The sequence below is a fragment of the Pantherophis guttatus genome, chromosome 1 (genome assembly GCF_059756535.1).
Source record: "Pantherophis guttatus breed Tessera chromosome 1, ASM5975653v1, whole genome shotgun sequence".
In the NCBI taxonomy this organism is placed as follows: Eukaryota; Metazoa; Chordata; class Lepidosauria; order Squamata; family Colubridae; genus Pantherophis; species Pantherophis guttatus.
In genome coordinates, this window is record NC_142063.1 from 229,461,992 (window position 1) to 229,480,346 (window position 18,355).

General features: G+C 37.5%; 1 long non-coding RNA gene across 2 annotated transcripts in view; it reads right to left on the minus strand.

The window, feature by feature from the left end:
- LOC117674098 (uncharacterized) overlaps nt 1-18,286 on the minus strand; it is a 115,056-nt gene extending 96,770 nt beyond the window's left edge. For both annotated transcript variants that reach the window (XR_015731365.1, XR_004593673.3), the window contains exons 1-2: nt 17,054-18,286; nt 11,430-11,506 (exon numbers count right to left, since the gene is read on the minus strand). This is a non-coding gene — a long non-coding RNA (uncharacterized LOC117674098). The remainder of the gene's footprint in view (nt 1-11,429; nt 11,507-17,053) is intronic.
- Between the last annotated feature and the right edge of the window lie 69 nt (nt 18,287-18,355).

Sequence of the window (18,355 nt, forward strand, 5' to 3'; positions counted from 1 at the left end):
GAACTGATACTTGTAAACCTTATGTTTGTAAATACTTGTACTTGTAAACTGATGCTTGTAGCGCCAAACCAAAGGAAGCCATGCACGATGCATATATGGTCATTGGCTTTCATCACTAAACGGAACAAATGAAGTAGCAATTCATTCATTTTACATCCATAATTCTTCCTTCTTTTATTTCCTTCAAGCCAATGCCAGAGGCATGAACTGCTTTATTTTAAAAAAAACAAGGATAAATAAAAAGAAACATGCAAAAGAATTGTCAAAATCTGATCTTGGTACTTGGAAAAAACAGATACCTTGATAATGCATGCATAAGAAACTTTGTCAAATTTACATTTATAGCATTTCCAGCATCCAGAATGTTTTTGCAATATTTATTATTTATTTATTTATTTATTTATCGAATTTCTATACCGCCCTACTCCCGAAGGACTCAGGGCGGAGTACAGCCATGAAATAAAACACATAAATATACAAAATTTAAAATCGAATAAAAATGAATTAAATAAATTTGGCTGAATTAATACCCATAATTTAAAATACCCCTAATTTTAAAATACATTAAAAATTTAAAATTTACATTTAAAAGGGAGAAGATTTAGGCGAGGCCCGCTTGATGAAATAAAAGCGTCTTCAACTCGCGGTGGAAGGTGCGCAGATCCGGGATCCTCCGTATCTCTGGGGGGAGCTCATTCCAGATCGTCGGTGCCCCCACAGAGAAGGCTCTCCCCCTAGGGGCCGACAGCCGACATTGTTTGGCCGACGGCACCTGGAGGAGCCCTTCTCTGTGGGAGCGTACTGGTCGGTGGGAGGCTGTTGGTGGTAGTAGGCGGTCCCGTAGATAACCAGGTCCTAAGCCATGGAGTGCTTTAAAGGTGGTAACCAGCACCTTGAAGCGCACCCGGAAGACCACCGGGAGCCAGTGCAGCTCGCGCAGGAGAGGTGTTACGTGGGAGCTCCATGTTGCTCCCATAACCACCCGCGCGGCCGCACTCTGCGCCAGTTGGAGCCTCCGGGTGCACCTCAAGGGGAGCCCCATGTAGAGAGCATTACAATAGTCCAGACGAGAGGTGACGAGGGCATGAGTGACTGTGCGTAACGAGTCCCGATCCAGAAAGGGACGCAACTGGCGAATCAGGCGAACCTGATGAAAAATCCTCCCGGTCACGGCCGTCAAGTGCTCTTCTAAAGACAGCAATATATTATCCTGATATGTTATTTTTCTGTTGATTAAAATGGTATACCTAGTAGGTGAAATAAATCCATTCCTTAGTAGACTTTGGAGGTCTAGAAGGGATTGGGGGGGGAAATATGGGGTAGATTTCTACATCTAGAGTTCTGAAATTTCCACCCATCTCCTGAAATGTCTAAGTTGTGCCCACTGGTTGTCTAATTCTATCTCCTAGCATTTAAGGAATCCTTTATCAATGTCATGTTAAAGTTAAAATTAGTAATCAAAGCAGTGGTGTGGAGAGAGACTTGAGTATTTAGGTTTACATAGCAAAAAAAAAAAAAAATATCCATCCATTCTGTAATTCAATCATTGAAAAGTGCAGCGCAACTCATTCTTTTTGGTTTAAATGGCTACATACACTTCTCTCAGCCATCAAAAGCTCAATACTGACGAAACTATTTTCGTCAGTATTGAGGGGGAAAAAAATACTGACAAAACTATTAAGAAATAATTCTGAAATCTCTCATCCAAAAGAAATTTTACCTGGGTTTGTTTTCTGTGATAAATCAAACCAAACAATTACAGAACTGTTGCATAACCTAGCTAAGAGAATGCTATTGATTAATCATTGTTAAGCAGTAATAGGCTATAAACCATGATTTACCAACTACAACAGCTAGATCAACTAAACTTGCTAAGTCCCAAACACATATACTATGGTTTAGCATGTGCACTTCTACTGGAGATGTGTAACTACTTTTATCCAGCACACATATAAACAAGATGATATTTTGACCAGGAGCACTCACCATGGTGACTGTTTGAAGCCATATTCATTATTTGCGTCCCACAGTCACATGATCTTTACCAGATTTACTTCTCTATTTTGCCAAAACTGACCCATAGCAAATCATGGGTTCATTCAACACTGTGGTGTTCACTTAATGACTGCTACAAAAAAATGACTGTAAAATCTGACCCACTTTATGACCAACACGTTAAAATCATGATGGGCAGGCTCCATTAGTTATAATTCAAGGACTATCTGTATGAATGATACAAAAATTAGAAACAATCATGGACTGGTTTGAGATGTAGTCTCAAAGTGGACCTATTCAGCTCAAAGTGTACAAAAATAGTCTTAAGTTATCTTGGTTCAAATGATTCCTTAAGTCGACTCTAGGCATGATATTGGATTGAAAAGACTATTATAAAAGACTTCATTATACTACTTACAAGTCACCTAAACTGCTATCTTAATTATGTGTCTGGGCACAGTAATTATATGGCCTTACTGAAATAACCTTTGTGAGAGTCCTATAAATAATCAATCCCTAAGAGGCTGGCCGAAAATGTTAATATTCAAAGCAAGGAAGGACAAAACATTCATTACCTTCGTGTTTCAGAGGCTGCAACTTCCTAACTCATGTGGCTCCCAATGTTTTGTTTCCAGTCTAAACATCAATTTTGTAGGATTTTTTTTCCCTCATGGCAAGAAAAGATACTCTAATTGTTTTATTGCTTTTTCCTGTATCTTTTGAAGCAAATGTTTCTTTAGAAATGCAGAATATCATGGATAATGTCACATGACTTCCTACTCTGATTCTGTCACTGTGCTTTTGCTATAGTACATGAAAAAGTTAGCAAATGCAACGTGCCCCATTTGCTTCTGCAAAGTTGCACACCTACAAAACAGCTTGTTTATGATCTAAGCGTCATGCTCAGGATTTGTTTTATATTAAGTGGTATGGTTAGCATGAACTGGAACTTGTAACTACACAGCACACTTGCTTCTCAACAGCCTGGGGATAAGTGGTTTATAGATGTAGTGGTTTATAGATGTAGATGTAGTTATCTTGGAGGAGGAGACTCAATCGGGACCCCTTTGTGCTAATTGCTTGCCTCTTGTTTATCGATTTATAGAAGCAATCTTTTGCCTGGTGGTGCAGTGGCTACAATGCAGTTTTGCAGGCAAACTCTGCCCACAACCTGGACTTCCATTCAGACTGGCTCAAGGTTGACTCAGCCTTCTATCCTCTTCCAGGTTGGTAAAATGAGGATCCAGATTATTGGAGGCAATATGCTGGCTCTGTAAACCACTTAGCGAGGGCTGTAAAGTACTATAGGTCTTATGTAAGTCTAAGTACTATTGTTATTGCTATTACACAAAGGATAACAAATATTACCTGTCATTGTAGCTGCATTATTTGATAGAGAGCTGTTGAGAGTAGTCTCAAATGAAATTATTTACTTCAAGACAACCAGCAATTTGGACTCACTGGTCCTATATTCCAAAATAAGGCTACAAAAATTGAAATGAGAGAAAATGGTAATTTCCTAACACACTTCCCTGTTTCAGTTGGTATCTTTGTACAAAAAGAAAATTCCCACTCAGTTACTGAATGAAAATCAATCTTTTCAGGCACCAACTGAATTTTGAAAAGTAAAATGAAGAGTAACAGAGAGACCTATCTCAATAGATTTACGCAGTACTTTAGCTATGTACAATTTACACGACTGTTAACATATTCACAAAGCATATCTTTATAACCTGAGAGAATCACGATCCAGGTTGTGCATGGATAAGAAGACAAGTCCAAACCATATGAAGTAAAAAAAAATCTGCTGAAATATAGCATTGAAAGGCAGACTGTAAATTTACAGGGTTTTTTTAATACTAGTTTATTTCTCTGAACAAATTCCATATATGATTCACCATTTTTCTTTGCCTCAGAAAAATGCTGTCAAGTCAATTAATTTTTAACAAGTGGATACCCAAAACTGCAAGAAACTCAAACAAGATAATCTGCATAAGTCTAACTAATCTTCGGAACAGAAAGTCAATATTCACATTCTGAAGGCATCACATATTCTGTTTTTGCTGTAGCTTTTTTTAAGAGTAATCTGCCCACTTGGGAATTGTTGAGAACATGTAAATATTATTTTTGAATTTTTGCAAAGTTTGGTATTCAGATAGATAGATATACAGATATATAGATATAGATAGATACAATAGATATAGATATATATCTCTTATACCATAGTGGCTTCACTTTTTTCCTATTATTAGAGAAACATTTCACAGGATTTTGCCGAGTAGGAAACTTCAACATTGGCTTTGAAGTTCAGTGGTCCAATTAATAGTATATGGCTTACCGCATTTCATACTCATTACCGATTTAAATTAGTTTCGCATTACAGGATACGAGAGACTGGTTTAAGCCATTGAGTTTCATTAACTAACGGTTAAATGCAGTATGTAAACTGAGTCATTTAGACCAAAATATGATAAACAAGCTAACCACAAATCAGGAACTCTAAAGCAATTTTGTACAATATTTAAACAAATTATGATTATATGTAAACTATGTGTTTACACATTGTCCACTCACTGAGTGGAGTGAAACTTACCAAAGCACATATCAGTATTACTCATTGTATACAGGAAGAGTTTTGCCTAGCTTCAGGCCAAAGATTCACAATTGTCAGTCTTCTAGAGAGCTGAATATTCTAATGCAGTGATGGATTGCTACCGGTTCTCCCCAGTTTGGGCGAGCCTGTAGCGGAGATGGTGAGATGAGAGTGAACCGGTTCGCTCTGACCGTCAGTTGGGCCCTCCCACCCGCCCCTGCACTATATCTACCTATATTCGTTCATTTTTAGCCTAGCTGATAGGCACGGCAGAACGGATTGCCGTGCATCAGCTGTTCTGAAATTCAATGCACTTGTGCGAAGCAAACCGCAAAGTGTGTGCAAAGTACATGCATGAAGTGAACCATTTGAAAACCACCACTGCCCTATTGCCGTCTATATTAACACTTGTTTCAGTATATGACTATAAATGAGTAAATTTCATCCTTTAATCCACTATTTTAGGTTTAAGTGTTTGCATGGCTATCTTAAAAATTTCTAGCCTTCATTCAAAAAACACAACTTCTTCCTGTCAAATCAGGTTGCAACATACAATTTTGAACAGCATTCCAACAGTTGCATTTTAAAAGTTTATGGAGCCAAGAAAAGAAGGCAAGGCCCCAAAGAGGGAAAAGTAAAAAGTGAAATCCCAGCCAAATATTAATTTTCAACCATATTTGTAACATACTTAATTCAAGTGGCAGCATGTTGGAATGCAATCTTAATCCAGAGCAGCACAATTGCACAATACCTATTAACTTTAGTAATATCCGAAATGGTCTCAGTAGGTTAATAGAAGCCAGGCAAAGTCAGGGAGAAAGAAAAGCATAAAACTAAACTCTCTTTGCTTCTTTAAAATCACAAAACTATCTAGCTGGAATTCAAACACCTGAATAGGCATTTGTGTGATGTCTGCAGATTTCATTGGTAAACTGGATTCTGCTGGCAAATGTAAAAAAAGACCAAAATGATGTCATCAAAATCTCAGGTGTGTTGCACACAAACTGTAGGGTATCCCATTATGTTTTAAATCACTGACTGGCAACTAATTTTCAAAAAAAAAGGCAAGACAGGGACATTAGAATTTACCTTTCTCTAAAAACCAAATTTTTAATCGCAGGGCGGACATCCATGGTTCTCCCCAGCTTGAAATCAAGCTCTATAAGCACAATATCTCACAATAATTTAGAAGTAGGAAATCTTCAGTACAACAATCTATGCCAGGAATGTCAAACTGGCAGCCCACGAGTCACGCACAGAACACGCCCACCCCAGCTCTGTGAAGGGAAAAAAAATCATGAAACATCACGTGATGGCAACATGATGCCACAAGTTTGACATCCATGAACTATGTAAATTTAGAAATAATATTGATGTAGTCACCTCCTCCATGGCTCCCACAGTAGTGGATACAGAAAGAGCAAACACTCAGACATTTTGTTGCCAGGTATCATAGATTTCAGCCATACATTACTGCTTAACTTCTAGATGAAGCCTTTGGGAGAAGTCATCCCTTGGCAAAGGGATGACTATGCTGATGATACCCAATTATATCTCTCTCATTGGAATGCACAAAGTCTCTATGGGGAGAAACGGGTTTAGAATCTTTTTCAAGGTTTGACAGTTCAGGGACAGTCTTTTTTTTTTTTTTGTCTGAATGGAGCAATGCTTCCCCATATGGAGCTAGCCCATAATTATAGGGCCTTCCTCTGGAACAGAAGGTGAAGGCCTCTGGATAATTACATCTTGTGCAGGAGCTGCACTGGCTGCCACTTTGCTTTTAAGTGTTGTTCAAGATGCTGGATGTCACCTTTAAAGTATTTCATGGCTCACAGCCTATATATCATTATCTTCTCCAGGCTGAATCTGCCTATGTTGAATCCACATGCACTCCAAGCTCAGCCTTCTCATTGATGGCCACCTCCTCTGGAACAGTTTATTCTTGGATACCTGGACCACACCCACCTTACTAGTTTTTTCCCTAGAAAGATATTAAAACAGACTTTTCACCTGGATATAAGTAAGATTATTCTACTGTTAATGGTGGCCCATTAGACAGATTGATTTTAATTGACAATTTTTGCTTCTAATCACCCAATATTAATATCATAAGCCACTCAAAGACTCCAGAAATAAAACATGCAAGTTGAATAAATGAATGAAACAAGTCACAAAATGATGCATTCTAGGAAAGGGAGGAACTTTAACAGGATGGGGAAACATATCCCTCTTCCAGTTTTAAAAAAGCAACTGCAGCACAAATAGAATGGAGTGAAACTCTTCAAATTAATATCACAGACCCTAATAGCAAGCTCCTACCAGCTAGGTGGGTTGAAAAATCTGGGCTTCTCACAAATTTCGTGCCATCTTTATGTTTAATAAATAAAACCCAAAGTTAAGTAAACAGGATGAACCGTACCAAAATATGCTTAGAACAGCATAAAAACATTTGGGGGAGGGGGGAAGCAATGTAAGATTTACATTTTCTCTCAGAAAGGAGAAAACAGGTATGGTACAAAACAGCATTAAGATACTGTTGAGATCTAAAGTTAAATGAGGGCCGAAAAAAGGGAAAAAAACAGCAAGCCCCCTGCATTTCTTACTTTTCTTCTGTAATCCCAATGTTCATCCTGCTCCCAAAGTATTCTTTTTACATGTGGATATTTCAGGCCTTCAGAAAGCAAGACAATTTTGCTTTTTATAAAGACCACTTTATTTCTTTTTTAGGAACATGCTAAAAGATTTCTGAAAGTTTGGTGCCCATGGCAGTTGGCAGCTGCAAACATCTGACTGAAAGCCCCATCTGCTGCTTCACAGCTTCCAGTCGAGGATGTTTACAATCGCTCACTGTCAATAGCAATATTCATTCCTTAGTTGTTGTTGTTGTTTTCTCATTAACCTACAACTATATCCAGGCAGGTTGACTTAGAGAATCCTCCTTACCATCTCCGCTTCCATTCCACTAGAGCAGTTTCCAAAATTTCCATCTGCAGAAATCTATGTATTGTATTTTTCAGAATATAAGACCAACTAGAGTATAAGACGCACCTTAGTTTTTGGAGAGGAAAATAAGAAAAAAGCTGATTGGAAGGTGGATCGGCCTCCCAGAATACCCCCAATCAGCTGTTCTCAGAGGTGAATTTTAGCAACAGGTTCCTTGGTTGTGAGCTCTGTGCCTTGTTTTTTTTTGCTTTTTTTTCTGCCTATGAAACTTCTGAAACACCGTTTCAGAAAAAACTTTTTCTTGTTTCTGAAAGCCTCTGAAACAGAGCTTCAGAAAAAAAAGCCTCTGAAGCTCTGTTTAGAAGCTTTTTTTCTGAAGCTGTGTTTGGGGGCTTCTTTTCTGAAGCTTTGTTTCTGATGCTTTTTTCCGTCTCTGAAACCTCCATTTGAGAAGCTGGGCGGAGCTACATTCGGAGTATAAGAAGTACCCAGATTTTCACCCTCTTTTTTGGGGGGAAAAGGTGTGTCTTATACTCCGAAAAATACAGTAATCAATATGATGTAATAGGCAAGTATCTCAAGTATAAGGTTTCTATTGAGTTAAAAGATGCAATGAGCAAATATATCCAGCTGCTCCTTAAGATTAGCCTGCTTCAAGAAAAATGGTATTCACTTTACCAAACTCAGAATGATAGTTCCAAAAATATCTAATGAGCTATCAGATATTGTAACAGCTCCATTAATTTTTCAATATACTTTATACTCAGAGAAGCTTTGCAATAACCCTAATGTATATTCAGAATATCAAACCTGGATTACTGTGAACAACTCTAATTCTCCTTTTGAAGTCAAGGTAAACACTGCTTAAAGACTGTTTTGTAAGAATTTATTGTTGTAACAATTACAATGAACAAGAGTGTTAAAATAAAGGCATTAGAAAGATACTAAGCCATTCTCCTCCACTCGTAAAATATTCAGTGAAAGCTGATACACAAAAATGTTTTAGTTATTCAAAATGCATAGACTTGGAAGATTATTTACTTCAACTGATAAATATAAAGGATCCTCATAAATCACCTCCTGGAAAAGACAAGGTTAGATTTCTCTGCACCAAGGTTAAGAAAACTTGTCCTTCAAGAGCAGATGAAAACAAGCTAAATTGTACTAGAAATTGATTCCTTTTATTCACCACTAAAGTCAAAGCTATTAAAGCCTCCTAGGGAAGCCACATTTTTTCAGTGAATCAAGTCGCTAAGGGAACAAAGCAAACTTCCATTGCTATGCATTCCAGGCGTTTTTAGTACTTGGCATCCTGATAGCATTTTAGAAAAGGATCAACTTTCTATCTTAGAACAGATTTCAAACTAGTTTCGGGATTCTAGCCGTGGTACTCAATTTGGTGTAACAATCTATACAGAATATGGAGGACACATTTCATTCTGTGTTATAAGCCTGAAAAACACCCAGAAGTTTTAAAAGCGTTAAAGGAGAGGTAATAAATAAATAAAATGCTATTGTTGTTCTACCTAAGTAAGGAATAACATCAGCAGGTTTTTCTACTTTATACTTCCTGACAAAGATTAGCCTTTGTTCCTACCAGTATATCATTTCTAATTTGCCAGAGAAAAAAAGCCCCATTAGAACTCATTAGCTGAAGATCACCATGTCAACAATGCCCCATTTCATTTTCTGTATATATGGTTCCTCTGACGTCAAACAGATGATATCTGTACCAAAGTCAGTAGAAGGTTATGTCTAAAGTGCTTCGATTTTCAGCATACAATTGGAGTTCCATTTTGCAGGGCAACAGTATAATAATATGCAATGTTTTCCTGCATTGTTGACTTCAATCAATGAAGTTTGTTGTTTTTGTCAAAAGTTTGTAAATGCTGTCTCAGCATTTCAGTATTTTAGACAAACAAAAGTATTCATTTTGGAGATGGCTAACAAAAGGTTCCCACCCTTAGCTGTGATTTATATAGCAAGCAATTCATATATAAAAAATTAATGGCTTTGCAACTATTCCTATCTCAGAAAAAGAAAGCAAATTATTTGTCAAATGAATGAGAGGGCAATTCTAATAATGAAAGTATCACTTAAGGTCAATGGAATGCAATACAAACTGCTTTCATACAGAAGAATTCAATTGCTACCACAATCAAACACTCCTGATTAAAAGACGTCTTTTTGCAAACTTTCATTTAAATTAATCTATAGGGGCTAATCCATGGCCAGAATCCAAAGACTAAATAAATCAAATTGATGTTTGGACTAATTTTCATTCAGACTCTTGTACCATATAGTCAGCTGATTTTGAAACTCAGGTAAGCTTCAACAACTTCCTATTTAACATACAAGAACATTTCTAATCCTGATCAATGTGACTAAAACAGAATAAAGAGATTTTTTTTAAAAATCGCAGTGAAAAGGTAACATTTTCAAAGCTTTAATAAAGTTCCCTCTGAGTTGACCTCACAGACACACCCATGTAGTTACTTCGGCAACAATTCAGAAGAGATTTACAACTGCCTTTTTCCAGTGTGTTTTTCAATACCATATCTCTGTAGATCTAGGTACTAACTAGGGCCAGCCCAGCTTAGTTTTCCAGTCCAAACTAGGCCATCCAACAGTTATGCCATTGCTGAGATCCTGCCAAATACTAGAGCCATTAAACCGGTGGTGAAATCCAAATTTTTTTACTACCGGTTCTGTGGCCGTGGCTTGGTGGCCGTGGCAGGGGAAGGAAACTGCAAAATCTTCATTCCCTCCCCACTCCAGGGAAAGGATACTGCAAAATCCGCATCCCCTCTCCACTCCTGGGGGAAGGATATTGCAAAATCTCCATTCCCACCCCACTCTGGGGCCAGCCAGAGGTGGTATTTGCCGGTTCTCCAAACTACTCAAAATTTCTGCTACCAGTTCTCTGAACTGCTCAAAATTTTTGCTACCGGTTCAGAACCTGCTGGATTTCACCCCTGCATTAAACTGTATCATGTCCTTGCTCTAAAAATTTTGAAGAAGTTTTTTAAACCTAAAGGAGAAAGAATGACTTTTCCAAAAGTTGTCAGTTTACATTCTGGTAGATCACTTTTTTTTTTCTGGTCTGAACTCAACAGATGGCTGCACCAAGATGAGTTTGTCTGGACTGGGAAGCTAAGAAAGATCAGGCCGTTTTGAACTTGGACAGGATACCACCACAGAATTCCACAACTGTACACTAAACCTGGCAAGTCAGAAAATATTCCAATAGAAGGCAATAACAAACAACTTATATAACTTTAGAAAACTGTAAGTCATGTCCAAGTAATTATTGGGAATCAAGCACCACACATGGGTAACCCATGGTAAAACACCCAGAGTTTTTACATTTTTCTGGATTTGATAAATATGACTTTTGGGAAAAAAGTTTCCCAAAACAGTCATAAGAAATATTACTATCAATTTGATTATCACTGTCTTTTCATAGAAAATATTTCATTCCTGTCATATAAACGCTCCCCCCAAAAATTAAAATATTTTTAACACTAGCAAGTTCATCACTGGGAGGCTAATTCTGTGCTTTGTTTTAATATTCCTTGAACTATTCAGTATTTTCCACTGAAAGATTTCTGGAAATGGGAATATACTGTCCTTGGCCAATATATGCCATACCATAACTTAATTAACTATGCATCTGCACTCTTCAATTCATATTTTCTGAAATTAATTCCATAATGTTCAGGTAGATATTCCAAAACAGAACACAGTTTGGAACATGGGAAACATGGAGGAACACCTACTATTTTGTTGTGTACTAGAATATTAATTCAACCCCCACAGTAATCTAAATGAGCAAAATAAATTAGTTTACCTGGGTGAAAGGTATCTAGTTGTTAAAAAAATGAAATTCTTTACTCACAACAATCCAGTCTTCTCATTTGAACACCTAAGACACCTCATACATTTTTAGGATCACTGTTCCTGTCATCCAACTTCCTAAAAATCAAATTAAGAAGAGTGAAATCTTCATTACTCTATGCTTTCATGAGATTGAGAATCTTGAGAATCTGAATTAAATTTTCCTAACAAAGCAAAGAAAATAATAATGGACAAGATAACAACGTTTTCTAAATGCGGTGAAAATAAATGTATTTCCACATTACTTGTATTAAACAATCTTAACTTGCCTTAATTCACAGTGTTTTATAATTTAGCAATTACAAACTACCAGTAAATCAAAAAGCTATATTTAGACATTGAGTTAAACCATGAATTAAATTTGCATGATTTTTTTCAGATTAAGTTGTAATAATGGACTACATGAGGGCTAAAATTTAAATTTCAATCTTAAGTTTAGGATATACTAACTCAACCTCTGTGGATTGCAAATAAACCATATTTAAAATTAATCATGGCTTAGCATATTGTATTATATGAACCTAGGCCTTATACAAGTAGTCCTTGATGTAAGAAAAACAACTGAGCTCAAATTTTCAATTACTAAGCAAGGCAATTATGTGAGTTTTGTCCCATGTTATGACTTTTTTGTCACACTTTAGTTACGTCAATCACTGCACTTGTTAAGTAAATCATGTAGTCGTTAAATGAATCTGGCTTCCTCACTGACTTTGCTTGTCAGAAGACAGCTGAGGTTACATATGATGATCACATGACCGCAGGATGCAACTGCAATAAGTACATGCCAGTTGCCAAGTGTCTGAATTTTGATCATGTGACCATGGGGATCTGCAACAATCATCAAGTGTGAAAACCAGTTGTAAATCATTTTTTTCCAGTGTCACTGTAACTTCAGTCATTAAATGACGGTAAGTCAAGGACTACCTGTACAAACTTGATTACATGCATTTTCATGTCATGATATCAAGTCCATTCTCCATATACCAGTACAGAAATATTAGTAAATATGGAGTTGTTTTATGAACCATAGCAGAATCAGAGGCACTTATTTGGAAGTAAACATAATTGAACTAAATTGGATTTATTTCTTAATAAATTTGCACTGAACAGAGATATGATGTCATTTTTCAAATTCTGGAGAACAGATAATAGAAAGCATTTAATATGCTGCATCTTAAGTCTTAAGTCTTCAAAATAAAATTCCAATATAAATATAATCATATTATAGAAGATTGACTACTATTAGAAAACTCTGTTTTCTCAGAACTTTCTTCCAATTGTCTATATATCTAAACATCTGCCTATCTCAGGTTTTTGGGAGAAATTCAATAAGAGGCTAAAATTGCCAAATCCAGTCTAAACATCTGGCTGTGTGACAAACCATTATAACTGGTACTTTTAATATCATCAAACATCTGTCTATTCCAGGTCTTTGGGAAGGACTTGATAGGTGGCTAAAAATGCCAAATCCAGTTTAAACATCTGGCTGACTATGGACAAGCCATAGTAACTATCTTATTAAACTAAGCCAATATTTATCACTGCAGTCATTATTAGGGTTTTTTAAAAATGGATTATTTATTTTTGGGGAGTATTTTGTAACTTATGCAGGAAGACATATTGGATTGGAAAAAGTATTCCTCACTGTAGAATTCTAAGGCGGAGTATTTATTGTAAATCCCTTTAACAGAAAGGACTCCCCTTAGGTACAATTTAGCGCACTATATAGAAAAGCTTCAGGAGGAACCTATAGCTAACAGCCTAGACATTTTAATAGTTCATTAACTAAACCCCCAATTTGAAGCACTAACAATATATTTGCAAGGTCACGTACAGTATTTCAAATTCTGTTAATATATTACACCTTTATCCTGGTGCACCTGAAGTTAACTCTTACTGGAAGCTACATTATTGTTGGAAATGTTTTAAACAAACTTGAAGCATTCATATACAAAATCTTGCAGGAGGGAAAAAGTCACACAGGAATTTTTTTGCATTATATTACACAATAACTGAAATGCACATTGTGGTACAATTTTCAATTTAAAATGTGCAAAAGATTTACTATGTAATTACACTACAATGCTATAGTATGTACAGAATTCCCATTGCTGCTCCCACATCCCACATGCTTTGTAGCTGAGAACTGTATCGGAGCATAAGCATTCACCTTAGAAGGAAGCAAACACTTTCAGGTTATCCATTTTATAATCTTCAACCAAGAATATAAAATGTGGTTTAAGTGTTTGTTTTTAAATAATTCAAAAACTGTTTAAAGTTTTTTTAAAATATGGACCTTTTTCCAAGTGCCCACAAAATCACATAATGATGCCAACTGAAAATGTTACTATTCATTTTAGCACTTTATATATACATTTAGTCACTGTGATTTATTCTATAAATATAAAGCACAACTTAGCATATATGTGAACACAGTCTGTAAGAATTAAAGAATGAATTGATTTAGATATACATACTTGATCATTTATTAAATTTGTTGTAAGCTGCCTCATAGGCAAAAAATTTAATATCAATTTTTATAGATGTAGCTAATAACATCTCGGGATAAGTTTGAAGGGACTGATTTAAATGACTAAAAAATAATTTATACATGGAAATTGAAAGTAACTTGGTTCAGTAGCCAGGAAAACAAGCTATTCTATAACCATATGAAACTATGAGATCATGATGTTAATCCCCAAAAATCTATTGGAAAGTCCCATCATATTCTAGGGGATTTATTTATACCAAGATTTAGCTTCAATCAGGTTGCCTTTCAAGCAAAATACAACAAACATTCTTGTGCCTTAAAGTCAAAGCACTGAAGTAAATATTACAATCAATCCTTCTCTTTTGGGGAACAATTTTAATTTTACTGATCACAGCAACCAAGCAGAAGTAATATCCACATTTTAAGGGACCAATGAATGAAATGCTTCACAACTAGGACATAAGTCCCTAATTTACTGATGACAATCAGTGCTCTTATTTATGCATTTATATGATAAACATCATATTGTGAGATGAGATTTTAATTATATATCTCTAGTTTTGGTGTTTTAAGCGTCTACCTTTCTATGCACGTATGTAGATTAGATTACAATTATCTTAATGCAGGATAAAGCTCCAGTCATGCCAAATATAAGTAGAATTTTGGGAGAAACTCTCCAAAAACTATAGTTTACTTATACTGGCTTAGAAATAAATAACTGTAGAAACCCAGTATCTCTTACCCAAAACTTATTTTCAAATTAACACGAATGAGAAGCACAAACAATAAGCGTCTTAATAATTTAACCACTGGCTGACAAACAAAAAGGATACAAAATCTAGTTATTCAGAAACAATTACGTCCTAAAATGAGAAAATAGCAAGTTCCAGATGCACGCAGCTGAAATACAAAGTTCTGCCAATTAACTAGTGCCAAGTAAAATGCTCCAGTAACTGTCTTCCAAATAGGGTAGTTTATGTATGTTCATATACATTATTTTTGGAAAGCCGACTGTGTATAAAAAGCAGCCTTGATATGAGGTATTTTTAATCAATATTTTGGAACTGAAGAAAGTGGATGGGTATTTTTGTAATATTTTCAGCTCTGGACACACTAACATATGAAAAAAATGGTAGTATTTACCATAATTGTTTTCCTATGTTTCTATAGTATTTTAACCTAACCTGTTTCAAAATATAAAACTAGGTGTGCCAAGAAAATAAATGCAAAGAATTATAGATCAGAATATGTGTTTAAGAATATGTTCTTCACTGTACAAGGCAGTACATTCAGAGTTATCCATCTAGCCATTGGAAACCGCTTCAGGAAACATAAAAAGAGGTTTAATCAGAAAAGAATTTCCACCCCTTTCCTAACTAGAAGCCACACCCTCCAACTAATGACAGAAAAGCATTTTGAATTAGAACTCTACAAGTGCCCTGCCTCAGGCAAAGCAAGTCTCTCCTATTTTCAGAAAAGAAAAGAAACTCTTGCTCAATAAGTAGCAATTAGGCTGCAGAATTTATATGCTGAACACGGTTAAATGGAAGAACACCAGATCAGTGGACCATAGCTTTAGTGCACTGAGTATGATTAACAGAATGAGCCTTCAAAGGTCAATTAAATGTCACCACTTTTGAGGGGGAGAGAAAGTTTTCTGAAATTTGGTCAGTGTGTAGTACTGTTGTGCCTGCAAACTTCTTAATGCTAGTATTTCACTAGGAGTTATGTGAACCCCAATATCTGTATGTACACACATAATCAATATCTATTTCCTGAAAAAGAATGAGCATTTATACCAGTAGGCAAAATGATGTTAGTGCTATTAGTTATGTTTAATAGAGTAAAGCAAAGTATCTTTCCCTGTTTTAAACAGCTTCAGTGGGATGAAATATTTATTTCCTGAAGTTTTTAACTGAATATTATAGGATTAAGTTGTGATGATATATTTCTTGAGAATCCTGGAACATAACTGATGGGGGCGGGGGCACAGAAAATATTGTGGAACTTCCAACTTCATTTGAAAAATGCAAACATTTGGTTTCTGCAAACAATATTTTGGTCTTAGTCAAACAAATTTACAAAGTTTTAAACTTATTCCAGAAATATTATTATAGCCCAATATTTCCCATACCCCCAAACAGCAGAGATAATATTTACAATATGCTATAAGTATGAAATACAAAATCTGTCACACACGCACACACTCACAAAAGGTTTTTTTAAAATCTGCAATAGAAATACAGTGAGCAAGAACTGGAAGTTGAATTATAGTAGCACATTAGAAAAAAAATGTTTAAGAGAAATCTTTTAAACAGTCTTGCAGTTCTTACAACATATCTTGTCAAGATGGATAAATGATTCAGAAGAATGTTTTTATACTTTTCCCAAGGACAGATGATAAACCTTCACTATGAATAATGAATCTCTATGGCCTCTGTTCTGAAACCCATTAGAAATGACTTACAAGGTCAGCTAATACATAAAGTGATATTAATGGTCTTCCTAACATTGAGTGTTAAAAAGATTAATAGATAACATTGATCTCTGGTAGTTTGCGAAAAAGACCCAAGAAACATAAATTACATTTTAAAATTGGGGAACTTATCCTTTTTACAACTACAAGAAAGATATTTCCATTAGTTCCATCAACAATTTAAACCTTTGAATACAGTACAATTAAAACCTGAAGTAGATTAAGGCTGGAATCATACTAAGCAATGCCTATTTGAGGATGAAAATGTATTGACACAGGAAGGCAGAGAAAACAAAATATAGTACAACTTTAGCAGACCACCTGAACTCAAAAGATTTCAAGCACATTTAGACCAGAGTAATGCACTTTAATCTACTAAAATGCGATCTGTTTAATATTAAATGTACAATTTATTCAGCTTCATCATTCATTTTCGATTTTTCACGCACATAAGCTCATCAACCATAGATAGATCAGTTACTCAAAAGAGATCACAAATTATCCTTCAGTTTCAATCCGAAATACACACGCAGTACTTGGAAGTAAACTGAGGCTTCCTTAACAATAAACAAACACCAGAGCGGAGCGCACAGCTACATTCCCAGCACAACTGGAGCAACTTGATCTGTAGCTCAGTCCACTCAGCCATGAAAGATACCTGTTGCTGCACCTGCAGAACTGGCTCCATTATGTCACCAACGCCAGAGCTTGTAAAAGGACTGTAACTCTCCCCCCTCCGCAACAAAACTAAACAAAATCAAACCAGCCGGCTCGACTTTTTCCGCTTGGATTTGTCGTCACTCTGGAACCAGGCGTCCCTTTTCGTTACGATTACTGTTGTTGCTGTTATTGTTATCCCCACATCTCTCTCTCTCTCTCTCCAGATATCCCACCCAGCCACTCTTCCGTGCCGCCGACAAGCTCTTTTTAACACAAGGCAAGGCGATTCAAGGAAGGAAGGGAGGGAGGAAAGAGGAGTCTACTCCAAGCCAAACCCATGTTGTTATGCTTTTAAAGGGGGAAGGAAGCCGAAGGCTAATTCCCGCCACACCTCGCTGTCCCACACGAGCTTTGTAACTTTTTTTCCCCGGCGTTGCTGTTCCGGTGGCGGGACGTGGATGAACAAAACAAGCGTGTGTTGCAAAGCGAGGCAGACCCCCTTCTCTTCTTCCTCCTCCTCCCCCCCCCACAGAATATAGGGCAGCTGCAAAGAGAAAAGCCCAAATCCCCAGAGCGACGAGTCTCCTGCCTCTGAAGCACTGCCGAAGAAGCAGCAAACGTGGAGGGCGGCACCTGTGGCGAAGTTCTTGGCGGGCGCCCTTCTCCCGCGTCTCCCCGAACTTGGAGCAGCGCAACAGCGGGAGCCCACCTAGTCAGGCGGTCCGCCAAGTTCTTTCTCGCCCTCCTCCGCCCGCTCGCTCGCACGTAATTCCCACCCACTGCCTCCGCCGGAGAAGAGCGGCTGCGGTGCCGTCGCCGGGGGGCCGCCTTTCGGCTCCGTCCGGAGCGGAGACCCCAGCGCCTAGTGGGAAAGGGAGGGAGCGAGGGCAGCCCCTCCGGCCGTGGAGAAGCAGCCGCGCAACCGAACGGTGACGCGCTTTGCGTCACGTGGAGTTTAGCCCCACAAGAGCGCAACTAAGCGCCCCAAGGAAACTCTGCCCGCCATCCTTCGCGCTCGCCGCTTTTCCCTCCTTCGGGAGCGCGGCCGGGCTCGGCATTGTCCGTCCCTCCACTGTCCTGTGTCCTTCCTTCCTGGCTCCCCAAGGGGGCGTTGAGGGGGAGCGTCCCTTCAGACTCCACCTCTTCTTCTTTTGCTTGCAATGTCTCGCCTTGTTCTTTGTTTCTCCTTGTTTCCCCACCACCACCACCACCATTCCTCCTCCGCCCCCATTTGCTTTCCCTTTGACAGCTGCGGTTCTTTCCGACTCGGCTGCAAATTCTCTCCTCCCCCACTCCAGAG